The sequence below is a fragment of the Protomyctophum bolini genome (genome assembly GCF_963924005.1).
Source record: "Protomyctophum bolini genome assembly, chromosome: 24".
Taxonomy (NCBI): Eukaryota; Metazoa; Chordata; class Actinopteri; order Myctophiformes; family Myctophidae; genus Protomyctophum; species Protomyctophum bolini.
Window position 1 is genome coordinate 27,792,082 of NC_137885.1, and position 27,500 is coordinate 27,819,581.

Below are 27,500 nucleotides of genomic sequence, written 5' to 3' on the forward strand. Positions count from 1 at the left end.
AGGGCCATCGTATCGTCGCTGTCGAGCGGAAAAACCTGGTATATTATTTGCCATATTTCAGCTGTTCGTTTTTTGTCAGTTGGTCACGCCCCATATATGGTCATGCCTCAGTCATGACACCACCAGCTCAGTGGCCTTGTGGTTAGAGTGTCCGCCCTGAGACTGCAGGGAGATATCCCCGGCCGGGTCATACCAAAGACTGTAAAAATGGGACCCAGTGCCTCCCTGCTTGACACTCGGCATCAAGGGTTGGATTGGGGGTCCCTGCGTCCAGGGCGTGTACTTGTGCATCAAGCTGCCTCACGCTACAGAAACAGGAGATAGGCTCCTGCCCCTATGGGCCTCATGGCTCGGCAAGGCTACTTACTCATGACATCACGCGATGTTATCAATATTAAGCCCATATATGGAGATCCCTGATGTCATCAATATTAAGCCCATATACGGAGATCCCTGACAAGGCAGTGATGTGGCTCGCTCTGGTGGCGCAAAGCGTAGTAGCTACTTTTGTGAATTCAATAGTTTTATTAGGTTAATATATTGCTATATGTTTTAGAATACCGTTTTAGAAAAGCAATAAGCCACTCGAGGCCCCATCTTACCGGGTATTTTACACTGGCTGGGGGGGTAGAAGACCCTCCGCTCCACGTCAGGTCTGCCTACGCCCCCAGCCACTGTAAAATACCCGGTAACCTGAGATGGGCAGCGGTGGCCGAACGGTTTGCGGAGCGGTCTTGATATCGGAAGGTCGCTATAGTTCGTTTCCCCGGAACCGGCATGTTAAAATTACCACCGCTGAAGTGCCCTTGGACAAGGCATTGAACCCTACCATGAAATGTTCTATGAGCAGGGCCTGGCTGTAAACAAGTTATTGAGCTTATAGTCCTGTTACCCTGGGTAAACGTAGTACCTTTCCTTTCCTTACCTCTCGCAGCTTTATGCTTAAATCTTGGCATCTTTCCTCGTGCCCGAAGACGCCCCGATGCAACAGGAACACACGCGGGACGGGTTCCTCCTCCGAGCTCATTAAGCGGCGAAAGCCCAGATCAGGAAGAGAGAGAGAGAGAGACTTCGGTGACGAAAGCCATCGAAAGCGAATAATATCGGAACTCGGCCCCCTTTCCTTTCCCCATGAAACTTTGATTTCTGCTTCTTCGGGATGGGACTAATTGGGGGGGGGATGGGGGGGGGGGGAGCGGGTCAAAAGGATATCACAGCGTTCCCTTGACCCGGCCAGAGGAAGGGGCACCGGGGACACAAAAATCAAGATTCCCTTTCCCCCTCTTAATCATCCCGTATACCAGGAAGAGTGGAAATCTACCTTACGGGCCTCCCTCCCTCCCTCCGACCGTACCGTAGTTAGCCGCTCCGCCTCGGCCCCGGGGCTGATGAAACCCACGTCTGAGTCGGCTAATGGGAAATCAATGAGTGGCCCCTCTGCCCCCCCCCCTCTCTACCCCCCCCCCCCCCCCAACCCGAGACCCCCGGGGCCTCGTCACTGCAGTGCTCTCACTCTCCACAAAACTCTTTACCAACCTTTACTACTCTATTTATCTCTCTCTCTCTCGCTCTCTCTCTGTGTCTCTTTATCAGGATACCTCTCCATCGACCCTTCTATTAACATGGACTCTTCTCCCTCTTGCACTCTCTCTCTCTCTCTCTCTCTCTCTCTCTCTCTCTCTCTCTCTCCCTCTCTCTCTCTCTCTCTCTCTCTCTTCTCTCTCTCTCCCTCTCTCTCTCTCTCTCTCTCTCTCTCTCTCAGAGTTGCATTGAAATTAATTGAACTACATGTGGGGCCGGTTCAATTCATTTCCGTGCAATTCGTTCTCAAAGGTGCTGCTATTATTGGCATGAGAAAAACATGTTGTTTCACTTGGACCAAAGCAAAACACGTTAAATCAAACTAAACTAGTCATGTACTGTACACTGTAGTATACGTACGTTCGTACGTACGTAATAATGGTAATAAACAGGGCTATATATATATATATATATACCAATAACGCTATCTCTCTATCGCTCCCACATCTCCCTGACACACTTCTCAGCACTGACTCCTCTATCAGGATAAACATCATATATTATCCTTTTGAAGTCAAGATCAGCGAGCCTTATTTACTCTGCTGCCCCATTTTCCGCTTCAGCGGTGTGTGTGTGTGTGTGTGTGTGTGTGTGTGTGTGTGTGTGTGTGTGTGTGTGTGTGTGTGAGTGTGTGAGTGTGTGAGTGTGTGAGTGTGTGAGTGTGTGAGTGTGTGAGTGTGTGAGTGTGTGAGTGTGTGAGTGTGTGAGTGTGTGAGTGTGTGAGCGTGTGTGAGCGTGTGAGTGTGTGAGCGTGTGAGCGAGTGAGCGAGCGCAGGCCGTGTTTCCGTTTGCATCGCTGTGTGCGTTTGGGACTGTGTGGGTGTTTACTGTAACTCCGTCTTGTGTCCTTGTAGTGGTGGAAAGTAAGTGAGTACAGTACATTTACTGTACAAGTATACTGTACAATTTGAGGCACTTTACTTGACTATTTCCATTGTTCGATACTTTATACTTGATGCAAATACTTGTACTTTCTTTCTTTTCAAAATATTTTTTATTATAAGTTTTTGTGACAAACCCAGGGGGCAAGTATTAAACAGACATATCAAAATATGAAAATCAAAAATTAAACTCAATCTCCTATCCCACCCACCCACAATCCCAAGGATATACTTTTGTACTTCACTCAAGTAAATTCTTCATTACAGGCCTTTAAAAAAAAAACTGTAACAGTAGTATTTTTATATTGTGGTATTGCTACTATACTTGTTGTGTGCGTGCGTTGCGTGCGTGCGTGCATTGCGTGCATGTGTGCGTGCGTATATGCGTGTGCGTGCGTGTGCACGTGCGTGCGTGTGTGCGTCTATCTCTCTGGAGCGGTGTGGGAACTTCAATCTTTCTTGCTGTGAATGATTGGAGTGTATGAGCGTGCATGGCGGCCATAATGCGACACTCACACGTTGTGCCAGTGAGTGAAACAGAGATCCCGGCCGTCACAAAGGAAATTGCTTTTTACAGTAACAAATCAACCGTTTGATTCGAAGAGGCCGCGCTCCCTCCTGTCTTATAACCCATTTTGGGCGGGTAACGGGTGTTTTAAAGCATTGCGTTATACTTTAGCTATAGAAAAAAAACGCAGATCTACAAGCTCGCGGGCTCAGCAGTGGTGGGTTATGGAGGGGAAAAAAGCACTCAATTGTTTTACTTTAGGTAAAAGTATCAATATTGCAATGTAGAACTGCTCTAGCCCATTCTGTACGGGTTCCCCCTTTTGGTGTTTTAAGCATCGTTATGCTTTTAGCTGTGGAAAAATAGCAGATCTACAAGCTCGTAGCGCGGCACCGAGTGCCGCGCTACGAGCTTGTATAGGTCTGCTATTTTTTTTTGAAATCGTGAAAATGTGGCACAAATCTTTGAATAATATATTCTTTCAGAGCCAAAGTTTTTAACTCAAATCTTTGCTTCTGGGGTCGGCGGGGGGGGGGGGGGGGGGGGGGGGGGGGGGGGGTCCCTGGAACAACATATTTACAGATGGGGGTCGGCGGCCAATTAAATATATTTTTTGGGGGGTCATTGACATGAACATGTTTAAAAAACGTCTGACATTAGAAACATGGGGTTTTTCAGAAAACTGTCAGGATTTAGAAGACATTTGTAGAATCTTTTCTCAGCTCTAAATGGGTTAAAAGAAACGTGCTGGGGGTGGAGGCGTCAGCTGTGGCAGGTGATTTTGAACTCGCTCGTGTGTGTGTGTGTGTGTGTGTGTGTGTGTGTGTGTGTGTGTGTGTGTGTGTGCGTGTCACAAACTCTTTGAGATGCTGTGTGTGTGTGTGCAGCAATTGTCTCCATCATGTCTGGTGTTACAGAGACCACCCAAAGTGACCAAAAGAGGGCACAGGTGTGAGCCTTGCTCGGCCACACAGCTGTTACCCATGCCCCATCAACGGATGCACACATGTTATCAATTTACCCTTGGACTACAGTATATGCCCTTAAAGCAGCACTATGGTAGTCTGTATGGCCACTTTGGACACACATAACATGGCAGCCATAACGGTTCTGACTTCATTACCCAACGGGGGACTCTCTTTTTCTGCACAGGCTGGGAGTCGACGTGCGCTGATGAGGGACGCTTGTTTTTTCAGTGCCCGGCTACTACTAGTAGGGCAGGGTTATATAAACAAATGTAAACTAAAATGTACTACTCGCATAAAATAAACTAAAACATAATTGACCGTACTCTTCTTCAACAAACATTCTTTGTTCTGTACTTAATATGCATATATATACAGTACATTTGTATGGTATACACAACACTGAAGTCCTTCAGTCCTTGAAGCAGAAACCTAACCTCACAAAAACAATGCCTAAACCTAACCCCTAACCTTTAAAACAAGCACCCATCGACCCCCAGGCTCTGCGGAAATGGTGGTCCCCATTATACCTCTCTCTGTAAGCATGTCGGCGAGGATGCACTTTGTCTTCATGGCTTTGACTGCCTTGGCAAGGATGAAACTCATTTCATTTCATATTTATTTCATTTCAGTTATGGTTTTACATGATTATATTCATTTTACTTTGTACTTTTTTTTACATATTCCATAGCAGAAAAGAAAAGGAGCAGGAAGAAGTTAAATCTTATTTATACCACCTGCCCCTATCATTAAAAAAACATCTAATTGATGCTGCTACCAACATTTTATCACCATGATTACATCAAATAAAAAGAAGGAAAAACAACAAAGACAAAAGAACATAGAGCTCAACAAGGAGAACAAACAAAATCAACTCTGAGGGAACAAAATAACACTTATATCTAACCTTCTAATTCATATTTTATTTTTATTTTCCTTTTTAAACACTTTCTTAAACTGAAACACTGTTGTACAACTCTTCAACTCCTGGTTTTGTGAATTCCATAACTTTATACCTGAAACAGAAGTGCACATTTGTTTTAGTGTAGTCCGAGCGATCATGTCTTCTTCTATGGTCCTCATCCTCTGAGCTGAACATAAAGGACTTCTGTAACTGTGTTGGCAATGATCTGTTTTTCGCTCTAAACACCAACAATAATTTTCGTAATTCAACCAAATCCATGATTTTTAAAACACCTGATGACATAAAAAGCCTATTGGTGTGTGTGCTCTGAAATCTTCTTTATACATGATTCTTGTAACATAATCAAAGGAGTCATATTACTCTTGAATGAGGATGAAACTCAATGTCATTGTCTCCCCTGTATACTGTACATAATACTGCTACAGTCAAGACCCACCTGAGTCCTGTACTGTACATCTAGCACTAGCATGACTGAGAGGTCCTTTTATTTATTTTGAAGTTGATTATCTTTGTCCATGAAGCTTTCAGAAGGTTCCCCTTCCATCATCCATCACCATTCCATCATCTCAGAAACGTTTGACATCTGAAACATTTTCTAAATATGAATTTAAGCACATACTACTACTTCTGTCTGATTTTACTTCAGTCATGCTAGTGATATAGAGATGGATGATTGTTATTGCTTAAACATGTTATAACTTTAAGAACTTTGTGGGACACAATATGTTATATACAGTAATTGTTAAAAGGTTACATAATAGTACCGCATTAACCTCGCTCTGGATGAGGTTTTTTTTTATACCTCATCTCAAGCAAAAATAAAAATGGCATATAGTGTATCTGTTATCGATGTTTGCTCCTGAACTAACCTCTCTCTCTCTCTCTCTTTCTTGTCATTTTATCCTCTAGGTAAGCCATGAATCCTGTCTATCTAACTCCCTGCAGAGCGGTCCTTCTCTCCTGCATTAGTCATGTGTAACGTATGGCTCACTTTATGGCGGTGTGACATGGTCCTTCTCTCCTGCATTAGTCATGTGTAACGTATGGCTCACTTTATGGCTGGTGTGACATGGTCCTTCTCTCCTGCATTAGTCATGTGTAACGTATGGCTCACTTTATGGCTGGTGTGACATGGTCCTTCTCTCCTGCATTAGTCATGTGTAACGTATGGCTCTCTTTATGGCGGGTGGCTGGTGTGACATGGTCCTTCTCTCCTGCATTAGTCATGTGTAACGTATGGCTCACTTTATGGCGGGTGGCTGGTGTCATGACATGGTCCTTCTCTCCTGCATTAGTCATGTGTAACGTATGGCTCACTTTATGGCGGGTGGCTGGTGTGACATGGTTCTTCTCTCCTGCATTAGTCATGTGTAACGTATGGCTCACTTTATGGCGGGTGGCTGGTGGTGTGACATGGTCCTTCTCTCCTGCATTAGTCATGTGTAACGTATGGCTCTCTTTATGGCGGGTGGCTGGTGTGACATGGTCCTTCTCTCCTGCATTAGTCATGTGTAACGTATGGCTCTCTTATGGCGGGTGGCTGGTGTCATGACATGGTCCTTCTCTCCTGCATTAGTCATGTGTAACCGTATGGCTCACTTTATGGCGGGTGGCTGGTGTGACATGGTCCTTCTCTCCTGCATTAGTCATGTGTAACGTATGGCTCACTTTATGCGGGGTCATGGCGGTGTGACATGGTCCTTCTCTCCTGCATTAGTCATGTGTAACGTATGGCTCACTTTATGGCGGGTGGCTGGTGTCATGACATGGTCCTTCTCTCCTGCATTAGTCATGTGTAACGTATGGCTCTCTTTATGGCGGGTGGCTGGTGTCATGACATGGTCCTTCTCTCCTGCATTAGTCATGTGTAACGTATGGCTCTCTTTATGGCGGGTGGCTGGTGTCATGACATGGTCCTTCTCTCCTGCATTAGTCATGTGTAACGTATGGCTCACTTTATGGCGGGTGGCTGGTGTGACATGGTCCTTCTCTCCTGCATTAGTCATGTGTAACGTATGGCTCACTTTATGGGCGGGTGGCTGGTGTCATGACATGGTCCTTCTCTCCTGCATTAGTCATGTGTAACGTATGGCTCACTTTATGGCGGGTGGCTGGTGGTGTGACATGGTCCTTCTCTCCTGCATTAGTCATGTGTAACGTATGGCTCTCTTTATGGCGGGTGGCTGGTGTGACATGGTCCTTCTCTCCTGCATTAGTCATGTGTAACGTATGGCTCTCTTTATGGCGGGTGGCTGGTGTGATGGTCCTTCTCTCCTGCATTAGTCATGTGTAACGTATGGCTCTCTTTATGGCGGGTGGCTGGTGTCATGACATGGTCCTTCTCTCCTGCATTAGTCATGTGTAACGTATGGCTCACTTTATGGCGGGTGGCTGGTGTGACATGGTCCTTCTCTCCTGCATTAGTCATGTGTAACGTATGGCTCTCTTTATGGCGGGTGGCTGGTGTCATGACATGGTCTTCTCTCCTGCATAGTCATGTGTAACGTATGGCTCACTTTATGGCGGGTGGCTGGTGTGACATGGTCCTTCTCTCCTGCATTAGTCATGTGTAACGTATGGCTCTCTTTATGGCGGGTGGCTGGTGGTGTGACATGGTCCTTCTCTCTGCATTAGTCATGTGTAACGTATGGCTCACTTTATGGCGGGTGGCGGTGTGGTGTGACATGGTCCTTCTCTCCTGCATTAGTCATGTGTAACGTATGGCTCTCTTTATGGCGGGTCATGGCGGTGTGACATGGTCCTTCTCTCCTGCATTAGTCATGTGTAACGTATGGCTCTCTTTATGGCGGGTGGCTGGTGTCATGACATGGTCCTTCTCTCCTGCATTAGTCATGTGTAACGTATGGCTCACTTATGGCGGGTGGCTGGTGTGACATGGTCCTTCTCTCCTGCATTAGTCATGTGTAACGTATGGCTCTCTTTATGGCGGGTGGCTGGTGGTGTGACATGGTCCTTCTCTCCTGCATTAGTCATGTGTAACGTATGGCTCACTTTATGGCGGGTGGCGGTGTGGTGTGACATGGTCCTTCTCTCCTGCATTAGTCATGTGTAACGTATGGCTCACTTTATGGCGGGTCATGGCGGTGTGACATGGTCCTTCTCTCCTGCATTAGTCATGTGTAACGTATGGCTCTCTTTATGGCGGGTGGCTGGCGTGTGTGACATGGTCCTTCTCTCCTGCATTAGTCATGTGTAACGTATGGCTCACTTTATGGCGGGTCATGGCGGTTGTGACATGGTCCTTCTCTCCTGCATTAGTCATGTGTAACGTATGGCTCACTTTATGGCGGGTCATGGCGGTGTGACATGGTCCTTCTCTCCTGCATTAGTCATGTGTAACGTATGGCTCACTTTATGGCGGGTGGCTGGTGGTGTGACATGGTCCTTCTCTCCTGCATTAGTCATGTGTAACGTATGGCTCACTTTATGGCGGGTGGCTGGTGTGACATGGTCCTTCTCTCCTGCATTAGTCATGTGTAACGTATGGCTCACTTTATGGCGGGTGGCTGGTGTGACATGGTCCTTCTCTCCTGCATTAGTCATGTGTAACGTATGGCTCACTTTATGGCGGGTGGCTGGTGTCATGACATGGTCCTTCTCTCCTGCATTAGTCATGTGTAACGTATGGCTCACTTATGGCGGGTGGCTGGTGGTGTGACATGGTCCTTCTCTCCTGCATTAGTCATGTGTAACGTATGGCTCTCTTTATGGCGGGTGGCTGGTGTGACATGGTCCTTCTCTCCTGCATTAGTCATGTGTAACGTATGGCTCTCTTTATGGCGGGTGGCTGGTGTCATGACATGGTCCTTCTCTCCTGCATTAGTCATGTGTAACGTATGGCTCACTTTATGGCGGGTGGCTGGTGTGACATGGTCCTTCTCTCCTGCATTAGTCATGTGTAACGTATGGCTCTCTTTATGGCGGGTGGCTGGTGTCATGACATGGTCTTCTCTCCTGCATTAGTCATGTGTAACGTATGGCTCACTTTATGGCGGGTGGCTGGTGTGACATGGTCCTTCTCTCCTGCATTAGTCATGTGTAACGTATGGCTCACTTTATGGCGGTCATGGCGGTGTGACATGGTCCTTCTCTCCTGCATTAGTCATGTGTAACGTATGGCTCACTTTATGGCGGGTCACGGGCCGGCGTGACATGGTGATAATTACTGTACGTGCGTGTGGAGGCATCATACAGTATGGTTCCTCTTCTGTTTCACGCTACATATAATAACCCATGCAGCTGTGTGGGTTGTTGTAGCATGTCTGTGTTCTGATGCAGATCCATATCTGTGTGGCTGTTTGTTTTTGGGGGTTTTTTTTGGGGTGGGTGTACATATGTCGATTCATGTGCACGGACTGTACGTGATAGCTGTTGACTTGAGGCAGTGCTCTGTGTGAATACACATGTACAGTAGTGGGTCCGCGAAATAAGAGAGAATATATACTGTATGCATTCGTCCATTTATATCCCGATAGATCCAGTTGGTTCTAAGATATTGTTGGCCATATATTTGGCCACGGATCCTTGTGTGCGCGTGTGCGCGTGTGTGCGTGTGTGCGTGTGGTGTGTGTGTGTGTGTGTGTGTGTGTGTGTGTGTGTGTGTGTGTGTGTGTGTGTGTGTGTGTGGTGTGTGTGTGTGTGTGTGTGTGTGTGTGTGTGTGTGTGTGTGTGTGTGTGTGTGTGTGTGTGTGTGTCTGGTAGGGCTTTAAGCAACTAGTCGACTATTCAACTAGTCGTCACTAGTAGATCCACTGTAGTTGACCTTGTTGGTACTAGTTGGGGGGGAAAAATGAAAAAAAACCTTTGTTTTTTTTAGGCCTCAAGATCAGCTAGAATGCTAGGTTATAGTCACCAATGTACACAGTTTTTATTAATAATATATTTTTTTCGACTAGTAAAAATCACTAGAAGTGAACGCCCTATAGTGTCCGGTGGATACGATATAGGATACGATACATAACGATCGTATTTTTTTGTATTACTCACAAAAGTTTAAAAAACCCCCACAAAAGACATGAGTAGTGTTTGGTGTACAATTTACAATGAAGGCATTTAGCAGACGCTCCAGAGGGACTTAAGCAAGAACAAAACATCAAATACCTAGAAATAGAAATAGAAATAGTCATCAATAATCATAAGCAAGGTTCAATGTTAGCTTTATTGTCCCTTGCGGGAAATTGGTTTGCAGCCAGATCATCATAGTAAAAATACACACAAAAACACACACAACAACATTCAATACAGGACTAGGAACAGGGCACTAGAGACAGAGAATTCATGACATACAGTAGTAGCAAAGTCAGCAAAAGTGCATTAGTGTGGGCAGTTTGTGCAAAAGGGGCAAGAATAAAGTGCTATCTGCTGTTCAGCAGTTGAATAGCAGACGGGACAAAGGATAGTTTGAACCGATTAGTCTTTGTGGCGGAGCACCCTCAGCCCACGACCTGAGGGCAACAGTTCAAACTCAGACCCAAGTGAGTTTGAAGCTATAAGAACAGTAGACTATATCTGTACAATGACACTATGAGTACAATACACTATAGTGTGCTTATATGTCTACATAAAATGCTATCTAAGCTACATAAGTTGAGCCTTTGCATAATGTAAAGCCTGTAAGGTCGTCGAGGCTATAGGACAAGTGATAGGGCAAGTGCTATACGGGCTCCTGAGATGGAGTCCTGAGGAGGTGGGATGGCAGTGTTAGTGTTTAATGGAGATTTTGTATTTGTAGTTAAGTTCGGGCACTGTTATTATGCTTCAGTTGTAGTTCTTATTTTAAACCCATCGTTACACGTCACTTATATACTGTCACAATCACAGCGGGTTAAATGTGTGAGTCTGCAGCTTTGGTCCTCATGCCCTGCACGCACACACGCACGCACGCACGCACACACGCACGCACACACGCACGCACGCACGCACACACGCACGCACGCACGCACACACGCACGCACACATGCACACAGAGCCCTAGCGGTTTGACAGAATGGAGGAGAGATCACGGGGAGTTCAGAGAGCGGGCGCGGGAATATATACCTCCTGTCCTGGACGGTTCCACGCCGGTTGTACATTAATGTACATTAATTCAACGTCAAGGAGGGGAAAGTGTGGAACTGCACCCCCCACACCCCCCCCCCCCCCCACCCACCACACATCCACCCCCACACCCCCCACACCCCCACCCACCACACACAGGACAATAAAGCATGGAGTGATGCGGGCGGGGAGGGAGAGAGAGAGAGGGGGAGAGAGATGGAGAGAGGCGTAGAGGGGGGAGAGGGGGAGAGGGGCGGGGAGAGAGAGAGAGAGATGGAGAGAGAGAGAGATGGAGAGAGGCGTAGAGGGGGGGGAGGGAGAGGGGGGGAGAGGGAGAGAGAGAGATGGAGAGGGGAGAGGGAGAGGGGTAGAGGGGAAGAGCGGGGGGGGAGAGAGAGATGGAGAGAGGGGGTAGAGGGAGAGAGAGGGGGAGAGGAGGGCGAGGAGAGAGACAGATATAGGAAGGATGGTGAAAGAAAGGGAGGAGAAATGTAACAGGGGAAAATGTTTCACTATAGGCCCTTTCCCTTCTAATGGATGGAGGGCTCCCATGGTAGGGGGGGGTGTGTTGTGTGTGTGTGTGGAAGGGGGGGGGGGAGGGCTACAACATACGTGTGTGGAATGTCTGATGAGGCAACAGACGAGCACATCATGCCATTCCTCTTCCGGGCAGGTTGTCCGGTGGGGGGGGGCATGTGGTGTGTTTCTTCTCTCCCGGACGGACGGATGGGAGCACGTTTAGAAGCTATTCCCAAGTTGCACAATAGACTGATGAGCATGACCGACGCTGTGTGTGTGTGTGTGTGTGTGTGTGTGTGCGCGCGTGTGCAACATGTGTGCGTGTGTGTGTGGCTGCGCGTGTGATGGTTGGTGTAGAGGTGGTGTTGTGGGAATTGCTGTGGGGATTTTGTATGCATGTTGTCTTCGTTCACATTGTGTCAGACTCTCCTCTCCTCTCCTCTCCTCTCCTCTCCTCTCCTCTCCTCTCCTCTCCTCTCCTCTCCTCTCCTCTCCTCTCCTCTCCTCTCCCTTCCCCTCTCCTCTCCTCTCCTCTCTCTCATGACATGTCCCATAGGAGTGCCACTCGTCATATAATAACAGATTCATCCAACCATTCCATCCTTGAGAAACCATATGTGCCCCCTGACAACCACGTGCACACGCGCGTCCACGCACGCACACACACACACACACACACACACACACACACACTGGCGGTATAAAGACATCGCACACAATAGCCCGTGTCCTCCACACATGCACACAGCATACAAAAAACACACATGACGGTTGCATGCAGCTGCTGTCCTCGGTCCTTGATTGAGACACGTTCTTCCACCACCATTCTATATAGAGTACACTCTCTCTCCCGAGTCTCCGAGTTACGCATTCCCCCGTTGATCCTCCGTGGTGGGGTTCATGGCCACCCCTTTGCCAAGGGAGAGGTCAAGAAGGTGGCACTCACACACACACACACACACACACACACACACACACACACAGGAAGGCAAAGCGTGGACACAGACAGCACTAAAGATGCATACAAACACGCAATATAGAAGTGCCAAAGTCCTGACGTCACTCGCTCATCCCCTGGTTTGCGGAAGTAATATCGGAGAATATCATCATGGTTCATCTTAAAAACCGTCTCATACAGTATCTCTGTATCGTTTTACGACAGTCAGTCTGCACTGCATATTTGTTACAGTCTGAAAATGTAACTAACTCGGCAGCAGGAATATTATAGCGTTTTCTGGCAATCGGTTGATTCTTCAATGTCCATATGAGTGAAATGTCTATTTTTCAAGCGCAGTTCTTTATACGATCTTTATAAGATCTTTAAGATCCCCCTATTATGTGGTTTATACAGTAGTACATTTTAACATTGCTCCTCTTGTTCATATATACACCACCCAATGATATTAACCCATTCTGACCTGAGATCAGATTCTAAAAAGGTCTTCTACATCCTGACGGTTTTATGAAAAAGCTATGTTTCTATGTCAGTGGTTCTTAGATTTTTCAAAAATAGCAGACCTACAAGCTCGTAGCGCGCCACTCGGTGGCGCGCTATGAGCTTGTAGATCTGCTATTTTTCAACAGCTAAAGCATAACGTAATGCTGACACCAAAAGGGGTTCCCGCCCAGAATGGATTAAGCTCACCACTCAAATGCACCGCTCACTTCACACTGTGTGTGATTGTTGTGGCTATTTGTGGGGGTCCCTGGCATGGAGACGTCTTTGGGGGGACCCCCTGCTCTGCGTCACTCTGCTGCATGCTGACCGACGGCCTACAGAGAGAGAGGGGGTCCATATTAGTATGTGCATCATGGCGTGCGCCGCGTTCCCTTCACGTGTTTATGTATTATTAATAATGTGGAGGTTTTTCTTCGTATCTGTGTTTTGCTTAATTACATGCCAGCCGGTGGACTGACCGCTGTGGTTGGACAACAGACCGGCGTTGGGCTGCCAGGGCCTTTGGCACGCCGTATCTCGCCCTGGGAGAGGGAGAGAGAGAGAGAGAGAGAGAGAGAGAGAGAGATGTGAGGAATGGGAGGCCAGTCATGTGCCTCTCCTCTCCTCTCCTCTCCTCTCCTCTCCTCTCCTCTCCTCTCTCCTCCCCTCCCCTCCCCCCCCTCCCCTCCCCTCCTCCCACCACCTCTAGAGGCAAACTGCAGGCCTCTCGTTCTCTCCGTCTCTCTCTCTCCCATCCAACCCCCCCCCTCCCCCTCCCTCCCCCTCCTCCCTGCCTCAACAGCGCGGCCATTCACACGCGCCACATAATCGCTCTCTTTCTCTCCGCGGCTCCCATCCTCCCCATCCAACAACCCCCCCCCCTCTCACACACACACACACACACCGTACCCCCCCCCCCCCCGAAGGTCACTCACTCCATTGTGCCTCCTCCTCCTCCCTATAGCTCTGCTCTCAAAAGGCTCATTGAAATTGGCCGTGGAACCTTTGGTAAATATTTAGCGCGTCTCTCTTGTTTTTTTTTTCTTTCTTTTTTCATGTGATGGAGGATCACATGACCTTGGTTTGCAGAGATATACCCACATGTCTTTGAATGTGGAAAGCGTGTGTGTGTGTCTGTTTGTGTCTGTGTGTGTCTGTGTGAGAGAATTTGATTGCTTCACTGACATTTTGTGTGTGTGTGTGCGTGTGTGTGTGTGTGTGTGTGTGTGTGTGTGTGTGTGTGTGTGTGTAGTTGTGTGTACTGGCTGAAGTACATACCGCAGCCATTTCCAACGCGAGGAGGATATTGGCAACTGGAACCCCAAATAATTGCCAAACACAAAGATTTTAATGTTAATTTGTAGCATGAACCCTGCATGCATTAAGACCTGCATGAGGCCCATTCTACGAAATGCCTTCTAAGCCAGTATAGTTCTTTCAATATTTATTTTTTTAAACTGTCAAAACATAACGGATGTATACACTCTCGTGTGAGCTTGTACATCTGTTATTTTTTAATATAGCCAACGCTGAAATCTATAATGACACAGATCCGTTCCTGTTTTGTTTTTTTAAATAGCCAGATTTTCATAAAAAGAGTAATGGTATTAATTATTTAAAACCAATTGAATCTCGAGTCTGAGGGCCGAGTTCAAGCCGAGTATCGAGTCTCGGGCCATGAGTCTGAGTCGAGTCTCTCTGTTACTTTTTTTAAATTAATTTAATCGTTTATTTATATGATGTAACCAAAAGGCAGAATACAGTTGAGGATCGCACCCAGGGTGCCAGCCCCGATTCCGGCGAGCCGCCCCGCGTCCGAAACAGTTGAGAAATTACATAGTTACCATGTGGGGGTCCCTAGTACTGTACTGTACTGTACTGTACTGTACTGGCACACCCAAAATCACCATATATACAGTTCATTTGTGTGTTTGTGTATGTGTTAGGTTGCGCACAGGTGGTGAAAAACAACCGTGCTGTTTTCGTGCTCAGACGCACCCACCCAGTCACCCACCAACACACATAGCTCCGTAAGGGAGTGGTTGCACCACTCAAAAATGAATCCCCCATGAGAGAATCTTTGTACGGCTCTAGCAGGGATTCTCAAAACCGTTTAATTTCAAGGACCCCCAGTTTGACATGCATTAGTCTATACACTACAGACCCCCATTTAATGGAAAACCCCAATTTATATTGCAAAAGCAATGTTAATTTAACTCTGAGAGAGTACAAGTGGAACCAAATCGTCCATTTGGTTCCATTTGTACACTCTCAGAGTTACAGACCCATAAGGGTCCATTTGGTTCCAAACTGCTGTGGACCTCCTGGAACTCCCTCAAGGACCCCTGGGGGTCCCCGGACCCCCCTTTGGGAACCACTGCAATATACAGTATACGTGTGTAGTTTGAGTTAGTGTGAATAACGGTCCATTTTGGTTCCATTTATACATTCCCAGAGTTACACATGCATACGATATAAGAGTATTTCTCGATTACAATGCACTTGACATTTAATCTGTATAGCATTGCTGATGATATCAGCTTGTATGAAATTCTGATTCATGGAGGGCCTCTAGCCTACTACTGTAATTATTGTGCTTCATTCTAACAAAGACTCTTTTTTTGTGTGGTAATCTGGCAACATATCAATAGGCTTCACCGGTGTTTGATTTGTGAGCGGAAACTGCCTTGTAGCAGCAACAAATACAAAATGTCAAACTCGTGTGTAAGTCAATAATGCTAACAGGGAGATAGAGGGGGTGTTGTGTGTGTGTGTGTGTGTGTGTGTGTGTGTGTGTGTGTGTGTGTGTGTGTGTGTGTGTGTGTGTGTGTGTGTGTGTGTGTGTGTGTGTGTGTGTGTGTGTGTGTGTGTGTGTGTGTGTGTGTGTGTGTGTGTGTGTGTGTGTGTGTGTGTGTGGGAATGGCCGTGGGCATTTTGTAGTTGAAGAGAAATTGTGATTCTCAAACGTTTTCATATTTTTAACACATTTAGGCCTGAAGTCGAAATTTAAAAGATGTCTTCTGACGGTTTTCTGAAATACCTCATGTTTCTGTATCAGTGGTGCTCAATATTTCATGTCAAGGACCCCAAAAATCATATTTAATTGGCCACTGACCCCCATCTGAAAATATATTATTCCAGGAACCCCTCGGAAGCAAAGATTTGAGTTAAAAACGTTGGCTCTGAAAGAATATATATTCAAAGATTTGTGTCACATTTTCACGATTTAAAAAAAATAGATCTACAAGCAGATCTACAAGCTCATAGCGCGCCACCGAGTGGCACGCTACGAGCTTGTATATCTGCTATTTTTCAATAGCTAAATTATGTTTAAAACACCAAAAACTCCAAAGTGTTTTTCCAAGCTGAGCATGAATATGGTTAATGGTTAAATAAATGGATGTTGATGTTTGAGTCACAGTGGTCAAAACCAATGCTGTATTTAGTCTTTAAGGCGTGCCAGCTGCCAATGTTCCAACAGAGTTTGTTGGCTCTGCTGTCAATACTTAAGCACACAATATAACACTAACATCACGTCCAGGTGAGGTCAGCACTTTACCCTTCTGTTAGGTTCCAACCTGTACTACCAAACAACAACCTGGCCGGCTTTAATGCCGTATTAGGCCTGACGTCGAAATTTTAAAAATGTCTTCTAAATCCTGACAGTTTTCTGAAAGACCCTATGTTTCTATGTCAGTGGTTCTCAAACATATTCATGTCAAGGACCCCAAATATATTATATATATGACCGCCGACCCCCCCATCTGAAAATATGTTGTTCCCTAGGGACCCTCCCAGTAGCAGAGTTTTGAGATTTGAGTTAAAAACTCGCTCTGTAACAATATATATTCAATGATTTCAGGCACATTTTCATTGTTTTTCAAAAATAGCAGTGGCGCGCTATGAGCTTGTAGGTCTGCTATTTGTCAATAGCTAAAGTATAACATAATGTTTAAAACACCAAAAGGGTTCCCGTACATAATGGGTTAATGCCCTTTATAGCAGGGTTTTGTCAAACTTTTTCATGTACACGACCTCCCAAATTGGTATGTATTTGGCTGCGGACCCCACCTCAAAAATATATTCTCTATATTCTGATATTACTGATTGCTCTAGAGTGTGGCCGTCCCGCCCCCTTTCATGACGACGCCAGGCCCAGGAGATAATTCCCATAATGCATTTTCCCCCTCATAGACATTTCAAAAAGTATTTATTTAAAGACCCTTTTAAGCGTCGTACAAAGCCAACTCCAGTTGTGACAAATCATGACAACAAACAACAATATTTTGGACCAAACGAAATAATTACAAAGACGAAAAACAACAACAGAAAGTGTTGCAACCTGCCGTTTTCATTCTTCTTTCTAATTATTTTTCGGCCCGTTTGTTGTCATGATTTGTCACAACTGGAGTTGGCTTTTGTACGAGGCTTCAAAAGGTCTTTAAATAAATACTTTTTGAAATGTCTATGAAAATTAACGGGGAATCATTTCCTGGGCCCTAGGGGGGCGGGACTGTGACGCTCTATAGAGACTCTTCCATGACTCTTTATTAAACAGAAAAATGCATTCTAAGGTCAGGATAGCAATTGTATCCAATCCCATGTTACTGAACAAACACTCAGAATAGTGCTTTAATCCATTCTGGGCCGGGAACCCCTTTTGGTCGTTTCAAGCATTACGTTATACTTTAGCTATTGAAAAATATCAGATCTACAAGCTCATAGCGCGGCACCGAGTGCCGCGCTACGAGCTTGTAGGTCTGATATTTTTTTGAAAAATCGTGAAAATGTGGTGCAAACCTTTGAATATATATATTTCAGAGCGAACATTTTTAACTAAAATATTGGCTTCTGGGGGGGGGGTCCCTCCCTGGAACTACATATTTTGAAATGGGGGTCCTCCGTGTGTCCCAATAGAGATAATTCTGGGGGTCCTTGACATGAAAAAGGTTGAGCACCACTGACACAGAAACATGGGGTTTTTCAGAAAAATATTAGGATTTAGTAGCCTTTTTTCTTTTCTTTTCTTTTATCGGCCTCAGTCCAAAATGGGTTAAAAAAACATTTTAAGTGTGAACCAAAAACAATATCACTTATAACGTGTGTTATAACGTGAAGAAGCTATAGGTGAGAGAGCGAGTGTGGGTGAGGGGTGTGTGGTGTGTGCGTGTGCCGGATAAATGTGTGTCACGCAGAGAGTGAACACGATGAGATCAGCCTGATACACGTTTCACACCCCGGTGGCTCTCTGTCTCTCTTTCTCTCTCTCTCTCTCTCTCTCTCTCTCTCTCTCTCTCTCTCTCTCTCGCTCTCTCTCTCTCACAGCGGTGGCTGTGTTCCGTCAGCGAGCATAACAGGTGATTATTCCGCCTGACTTCCACAAGACGAGGTGGGGGGGGGGGGGTGGTAGAGAGAGAGAGAGAGAGAGAGACAGAGCGAGAGAGAGAGAGAGAGAGAGAGAGGCCAACAGGGTCAGCGATGGGTCAGCGGTTGTGAAATTTGGGCCCCCTAGACCAGATGGTCACCCCGATCATATCCCTCGGTCGGTCAGTCAGGCTGAAGGAAAGACAAGAACTACAAAACGGATTAAAACGATCCGGTTACTCGAACCAATCTGCAGTGTTACAAAACAGTGTTTCTCCAAATGTTCTTAATTTCAAGGACCCCCCCCCCCCTCCCCCCCGCGGTTTGAATTACAACAGGACAACGTTTTAACCTCATTTGATAAACATTTTAGTTTTATCTCTGGGACCTCCAATCAACAGTGTTACTTTAACTCTGAGAGTGTAAAGAATGGAACAAATTGTTCCATTTGTACACTGTCAGAGTCAAAGACCCATACGGGACCGTTTGCGCCTCCGGTGGTCACTAGAGACACAGCAGCTCGAGTGTGACAAACAGTGTACGCGTGAGTACCAGGACACTATTAATAATAGACGATTCGTGAAGAAAATAATAATGTTTGGAGCTACTAAAATACACAGATTAGAATGAAGACGAACATTGTTTTAAAAAAAGAAATGCCACGCACATATTTCTCCAGTGCATATACAGTATGGCAGGAGGCCGGTTGTTGGATTTGGAAGAGATTTTGAAGGTCTGGTTCAAAAATTAACCAGTATTTAAATGTGTAAAATCCATGATATTTACAATAATGAGCCTGGCTGGAAAGTGTCCAAGTGGGAGTGTCTACTGTACGTGGGAGAGGCCGGGTCTTACAGTAGCTATAGTTGAATTCAAGGCCAACATGTAGGCCTATGTTGGGACAGGATTATAGGCTGATTCAGGGTGCATTTTACACTTTAACTTCTCACTTCAGCATCTTACTATATCCAGAATGTTGCCGTTCTGTTGAGTAGCAGCAGAGCTGGTTTGTTCAGAAGTTGAATGGATGTGTGATGCATTGAAGAGGGGGATGCCTCAACCATGTGCCTTGGCAAACATTCCCCAGGTATATAGACGATCATTTTATTAAAATAAGACAAAATATATTGAATCTACATTTCCCTTCATCGCTGCAGTAATAAGATGGGTGAAAAGTGCTGACAACGTATGCAAATGGAGCAATATAAAAGCGTGCTGTATAACGTTGACATTCGCACAGTGTACAAGAATGTGACTCACACTATCAGACGAGTCTGCATGGATGCCACTGCAAACACATTTCTGTGTGTGTGTGTGTGTGTGTGTGTGTGTGTGTGTGCGTGTGCGCGTGTGCGCATGCTGAGTTAAGTTTCTCTGCTTTGTAAAAGATGCTGTTCTCTCTCTGTCTCTCAGAGGGGTCGATTCGCTGCGTCGTGTTGTGAGCCTGGTTATAGGGGAGGGTCTATTTCTGGGGCTATTTGTCGATCAACGGAGTATAATGTAGAGCTTTAGTATAGTTTCGAACACTTAGAGCCACTTCATCCATTTATTAGTTGGCGCAGTTATAGCCCATTTAGACCTGAGGTCGATTCTACAAATGCCTTCTAATAAATCATGACAGTTTTCTGACAAATCACTCAAGTTTCTATGTGTCAGTCGTTCTGAAACATTTTCACGTCAAGGACCCCCAAACATATATGTACAGTAATTGGCCGCCGACCCCCCATCTGAAAATATGTTGTTCCAGGAACCCCCCCACCCCCCCCCAGAAACAAAGATTCAAGTTAAAAACGTTCACTGTGAAAGAATATTATATTCAAAGATTTGCACCACAATTTCACGATTTTTCAAAAATAGCAGACCTACAGTATATACAAGCTCATAGCGGGGCACTCAGTGCCGCGCTATGAGCTTGTAGATCTGCTATTTTTCCCACAGCTAAAAGCATAACGATGCTTAAAACACCAAAAGGGGATCCCGTACAGAATGGGCTAGAGCAGTTCTACATTATTACAGTATTGATACTTTTACCTAAAGTAAAACAATTGAGTGCTTTTTTCCCCTCCATATAACCCACCACTGCTGAGCCCACCGCGAGCCCCCCCTCGCACCGCACAAGCCCCCCCTCGCACCGCACAAGCCCCCCCTCGCACCGCGAGCCCCCCCATCCCCTCGCACCCCTTCACTCCAACAAAGCCTCCTCTGAGCAATTAGCCAGACCACTTGCAGCCTATAGCCGACCCGCGCGGCCTCTGTTAGGAAACACATAACAAATATAAATAAATGCCCTCCCTCCTTCCTCTCCTTCCATACCTCCAGATTACAGAGGAGAGATGTGCTGTACAGTAATGATGCTCAGGCTGAGTGACAGGTGCCACTGGGACGGTCGTGCACTGTTAGAGAGAGAGAGAGAGAGAGAGAGGCAGTACCTCTGATGAAGGAACGCGGGATTCTGTTCTAACATCCACATAATATACACTGCGTCGATATACTAGATATGTGCTCACAAACATGTCCGTCCGTGTGTGCCGCACGCAAGCATGCACGCATGCACGCACGCACGCGAACGTGCGCACACACACACACACACACACACACACACACTGTCTCTCTCTCTCTCTCTCTCTCTCTCTCTCTCTCTCAAAGCTGCCATTGAACATTTGCAAGCATGTACAAAGTGTCACATGCATGCACACATCTCTCTCTCTCACACACACACACACACACACACACACACACACACACACACACACACACAGTTACAGTGTGAGAGTGACAGAGGGATCGAGCAGCTCTGAAAGGCTGGTTCTGGGAACCTTCTGTCCTTCAGCGGAGAGATCCTGCTCAGGCTGACAGAGAGTGTCTCTCTCTCTCTCTCTCTCTCACTTTGTGTCTTGAGCTCTCTCTATCTCTCTCATCCTTTAACACATTCTGACCTGAGATCAGATTCTAAAAATGTCTTCTACATCCTGACAGTTTTCTGAAAAATCCATGTTTCTATGTCAGAGTCGTTCTTCGATTTTTCAAAAATAGCAGACCTACAAGCTCGTAGCGCGCCACTCGGTGGCGCGCTATGAGCTTGTAGATCTGCTATTTTTCAATAGCTAAAGCATAACGTAATGCTAACACCAAAACGGGTTCTGGCCCAAAATGGGTTAAAATCCATTTCTGCATGTCTGTATGATACAGTATTTGTCAAACTTTGCCAACACAGACACTTCTTGTCTCTCTCTGCCTCGGAGAGTTTCATATAATATGGATCAGTGGGGTTCTCAAAGTGGGGTCTGCATGGGGACCCCCCCCCAGTGGCTCGTCGAGTGGGTTCCAGGGGGTCCCCAGCTAGAAATGAGTTAACATGGCATTATTATTTGTGACCTATTATTTATTTGTGACCTTGTAGATATGCTATACTTTCTATTTTTGATCGACACAACATTTCGTGTGATTGTACGGGAGGTCTGCGGCCAAATTGTTCATTTGGGGGTCCGTTTAAGAACCCCCACATGTATGTGCATGCTTCAGGCATACTCATGCACGACTGCACGTGCTCACAGTCACGCACACGCCACGCACTCTCATACACACACACACACACACACACACACACACACACACACACACACACACACACACACACACACACACGCATGCACAAGGTGATTGTGCATGCCTCATTGCTATTTGCATTGATCTCTCTCTCTCTCTCTCTGCCTGCCTGCAGTGTCTCTCGCTCCGTACTTGGCTAAGCCCTGTGTGTGTGTGTGTGTGTGTGTGTGTGTGTGTGTGTGTGTGTGTGTGTGTGTGTGTGTGTGTGTGTGTGTGTGTGTGTGTGTGTGTCCAATGGAGTGTGTGAACCACGGAGGGGAGAGTGTTCCCCGTGGAGCTCTGCGCTGGGAGCCAGAGAGCGCAATTAGAGGCAGGCTTCATATAGCGTTAACACATTTAGACCTCCAAGACCGTTCTACACAAAGGCTGTCTAAATCCTGACAGTTTTCTGAAGAAAAAAAATGTCAAGGACCCCCAAAAATATTATGTAATTGGCCGCCGGAACCCCCATCTGAAAATATGTTGTTCCAGGGAACCCCTCCCCGAGAAGCAAAGATTTGAGTTAAAAACATTCGCTCTGAAAGAATATTATATATTCAAAGATTTGCGCCACATTTTCATGTTTTTTTTCTCCAAAAATAGCAGACCTACAAGCTCGTAGCGTGGCACTCGGTGCCGCGCTACGAGCTTGTAGGTCTGCTATTTTTCAATAGCTACAGTATAATGTAATGCTTATATAGACTTAAAACGACCAAAAGAGGTTCCCGTGCAGAAGGGATTAACACGTACCTTTTATCCGTGTCCAAATTACTCAGTTGGCTGAATGCAATAAAGGCACACAGGCCTTTGTCCCGCTCTGCTTTGACGCAGAGAGATAAACTTTATCTTTTCTCTCTCTTTAATTGTCTCATACCGTCCGAATTCTATTCAGTTGGAGTTTACGAGTATGTGACACGCGCACGTGTGTGTGTGTGTGTGTGTGTGTGTGTGTGTGTGTGTGTGTGTAATGGTGCGCACAGTGCGGAGACTCGGTGCACGGCATATTGGACGATATGTGACTACATTTTCTTCATGTCATATGAAAGCAGGGAATCATAGCTTCAAATTGACATATTGGTTGTTCAGTTTGACCCACCAGTTTTGGAGATATGGCTTATAGAGTAATGTCTTGCAGAGAAACAGAGAGTTGAGAAAACAGGCTAGAAAGGTTCACTTCTGTGGACTCTAACATTACACCTATAGCTACATGTTTATTACACCTCTTTACATATCGATTTCAGCTCTGACACTTATTTCAGACATGCTCTATAATATATGTTGGTTCTGATTAGACGTTTTGACAACGTCCATTTCCATCTAAAAGGCAGTGGTTTTCAACCCTTTTCATTTCAAGGCCCGTTATTTGTTCTGAATTTGAGCCACGTTTGGACCACCATTTGATCACATTTGGCGTCTCAAGTAAAGAATATTTAGTATTTTGTCTGGATAAGATTTTGGCCACAATTCCATGCTGTTTTGACGTCTGTATAGGAGAGATATAACAGGCAAAGGCTGATCAAAATAGCTATTATTCTACATTCTTTATTTGTGTACACTTCTTGTAAATGAATTAGTGCAGATGTTTAACAACAATGTTACTCTTGAGAGCATAAAATGTTACGCTCTCAAGAGTTAAATATCTATAATGGTCCTTTTGGTTACCAACGCTATGTGGGGACCACCCCGGAACCCCCTCAAGGACCACTGGTGGTCCCCGGACCACTGGTTTAACCCATTTTGGGCGGGAACCCCTTTTGGTGTTATAGCATTATGTTATGCGTTAGCTATTGAAAAATAGCAGATCTACAAGCTCGTAGCGCGGCACCAAGTGCCGCGCTACGAGCTTATAGGTCTGCTATAACGACTGACACATAGAAACATAGCTTTTTCAGACATTTTTTAGAATCTGATCTCAGGTCAAAATTGGTTTAAAACCACTGATCTAAGGCATTTGGGCATTTATCCAGACAGTGACGACTGGAGATCAGAGCGAAGCCCGATTCATATGGTGTGGCGTGCCGATGCGATGTCTCGTAAGCTTGTAGGTTGGCCATTTTCCAAACACAAACACCAAGCATAAATTAGGCTTATGTGGATTATTGAACCCTGGCCAACAAACGGCTGCGTAAATGATGGTATTAAAGGCACACTGCGAAGATAACAAAGTAACTGATACCAGGTAAATGTCAACAAATCAGACCAGTCTGAAGCGAGTGGTGCAACAGCACCCCCTATTGGTACTCTAAACGGACATAGTCACATAGGTTGGGACATTAAGGGACACAAAGCTGTTCCTTGGAGTGGTTGCACCACTCAAAAACCTAGCAATTGTCTTAATCGACAGAGAAAAATCTATAGAATAAATTGCATTCTTATAGCATCTGTGGGCAAGTCAAATGTAATAAATACAATAAAATACAAATGTGAGCATGAAACCAACATACATGTGGGATAGTGTATCTACTGTAGCCTCTATCACAGTGGTTCATGTAACCAACATACATCTGGGATAGTGTATCTACTGTAGCCTCTATCACAGTGGTTCATGTAACCAACATACATGTGGGATAGTGTATCTACTGTAGCCTCTATCACAGTGGTTCATGTAACCAACATACATGTGGGATAGTGTATCTACTGTAGCCTCTATCACAGTGGTTCATGTAACCAACATACATCTGGGATAGTGTATCTACTGTAGCATCTATCACAGTGGTTCGGGGACCCCTAGGGGTCCCTGAGGGACTTCCAGACTTCCATTGTACAAATGGAACCGCCCGCGGTTTATTAGCCATCTTCAGTGATTTTCAACCATTTTCAGTGATTTTCAACCATTTTCAGTGATTTTCAACCATTTTAATTTCAAGGACCCCCCAGTTTGACACGCATTAGGCTACGGACCCCCCATTTAATGGCATTTCTATCTCTGGGACCCCCAATATGTATTGTAGTGTACAAATGGAACCAAATGCTACCAATGCAAACTTTAGCTGCTTTATAGATTGTGATTATTATTACAGAAGAAGAACGTATTTGCACCTACTGTGATATAAATGATATTGAGAATGAGTTCCATTTTCTTTTCTATTGCCCGTTGTATCATGAGCTACGTCAAAAGTAAAATATAGATCTGAAGTGATGCAGAGCGACTGAGATGGATTTTCGAACAAAAGATATTTGCATTAGCAGAATATATAGAGAAAGCTTGGGACATACGGACAAAGAAAACTTATATGTGATTGTTTTGATCAAATACTTTGTAACTTCTGTGTGGGAAGTGAAACGTGATATTGTTTATTTATGTTGTTGGTGTCTTATAATCCCGTAAGGGATGGGTCTTAAATGACAAGACACGAAAATAAAAATTCATTCATTCATTCATACAAAACATTGAGTTCCGGAAATGGAAGGCCAGAGGTATATTGTTTATCAAGAATCCTTTGCAGGAACATGGGATTCATCTGTGATTTCTTTCTGATATATTTCTCTCATACGGTACCACTGTCTGGAGGTCAGGCTGGGCCGGTGACACAAAGGACTGTCCGGGTGGCTTTGTGGGGCGAGCGACCGTGGGATCTGATTAGACGTGTTTCGTAACTGGCGAATCGATTCAATGGTCTTTTTGAAGGCCGACATTGAACTGAAGGGAACCATGAGTGCGTTGCCTTTCAGAATGCATTTTCCATTAGCCCATTTAGACCTGAGGACCATTCTAAAAAAGGCCTTCCTAATCGGGACGGTTTTCTGAAAAACCCTATGTTTTCATGTCAGTCGTTCGAAATAATGTAATTTGCCGGCCGACCCTCATCTGTGGCAGCGGTGGCCGAACGGTTTGCGGAGCGGTCTTGATATCGGAAGGTCGCTATAGTTCGTATACCCCGGACCGGCACGTTAAAATTACCACAGCTGAAGTGCCCTTTATGGACAAGGCATTGAACCCCTACCATGAAATGTTCTATGAGCAGGGCCTGGCTGTAAACAAGTTCTAGAGCTTAGTCCTGTTACCCTGGGTAAACATAGTACCTTTAGTCCAGTTACCCTGGGTAAACATAGTACCTTTAGTCCAGTTACCCTGGGTAAACATAGTACCTTTAGTCCAGTTACCCTGGGTAAACATAGTACCTTTAGTCCAGTTACCCTGGGTAAACATAGTACCTTTAGTCCAGTTACCCTGGGTAAACATAGTACCTTTAGTCCAGTTACCCTGGGTAAACATAGTACCTTTAGTCCAGTTACCCTGGGTAAACATAGTACCTTTAGTCCAGTTACCCTGGGTAAACATAGTACCTTTAGTCCAGTTACCCTGGGTAAACATAGTACCTTTAGTCCAGTTACCCTGGGTAAACATAGTACCTTTAGTCCAGTTACCCTGGGTAAACATAGTACCTTTCCTTTCCTTTATGTGAAAATATGTTGCTCCAGGGACCCATGCACCAGAAGCAAAGATTTTAGTTAAAAAAAAAACTCTGAAAGAATATATATCCAAAGATTTGCGCCACATTTTCATGATGTTACGAGCTTTTGCAGATCTGGTATTTTTTCAATACCCAAAGAACCGGTATAACATAATGCTTAAAACACGAAAAGGGGGGGTTCCCGTCCTGAATGAGTTAGACTGTTTCATTCATTTATTTATTTTACCTTTTTGAAGTTTCTCAAATCTCCCTTGAGATGGAATATAAAGCAGCGACCGAACGGGGTGAGTCATGATACCATAATCACACCACTAGTGGTCGGTGTGATTGTAGAGCTTCACGGGTTCTCAAACCCAAGGACGGACGCTCCAGGGTGGAGCGGGTTTATTCTTTGTTGTTGGTAATAGCCAACGTATAAATGGATTAAGTGGTTATAAGCTTGTGATGCTGTATTAACAAATGTTTCTACAGACCCCCTGGAGCACCCCCGCCCCACACACACACACACACACACACACACACACACACACACACACACACACACACACACACACAATTAAACCTGACATAGAACCATGAGAACCAATGCTGTGTATAGCTCACGACTTCTCAACAATTTCAATGTAACAAAGTAAAGTAAGTAATTACATTTTATTTATAAGCACTTATCGAGAAGAAAATAAAAATAAAAAAGACAACAAAACATTGTACAAAAAGGTCAGGTTCGACAAATCACAGCTCAAAATACAAAAGAAATAAATATGTTTTCAGCGACTTCTTAAAAATTTCAACAGACTCTGCATTCTTTATAAAAAGGGGGGGGGGGCATTCCACAGTGTGGAAGCAGCTACGGCAAATTGGGCACTGCTATTGTTTTGTATTGTTTTGTCAAAATGTTTCAGATTCAAGTTGGTTAAGTGATCTCTGCATGGAGTGGTGTTGTGGGCAGTAGAGCTGTTATGATGAGGGTCTGTATTTATTTTTGTCACGACGGTCATACTTTCTGGGGTTTACTTTAGTGAATCAAACCCATTCTTGGCACGGCACGGAGCAACAAAATGGCTCTCCGTAATCCAACTCTTTCCATTTTCCACTCTATCGTTTTCATGTCCATGTTTTATTCTCTCCGTCACGATGCCACACAACGTAAAACCCCAAGTGTTCATTTAACCTATTCTGACCTGGGAACGATTCTGCAAATGTCTTCTAAATCCTGACTGTTTTCTTAAAAAAGCTGTTTTTCTATGTCAGTCGTTCTCAAA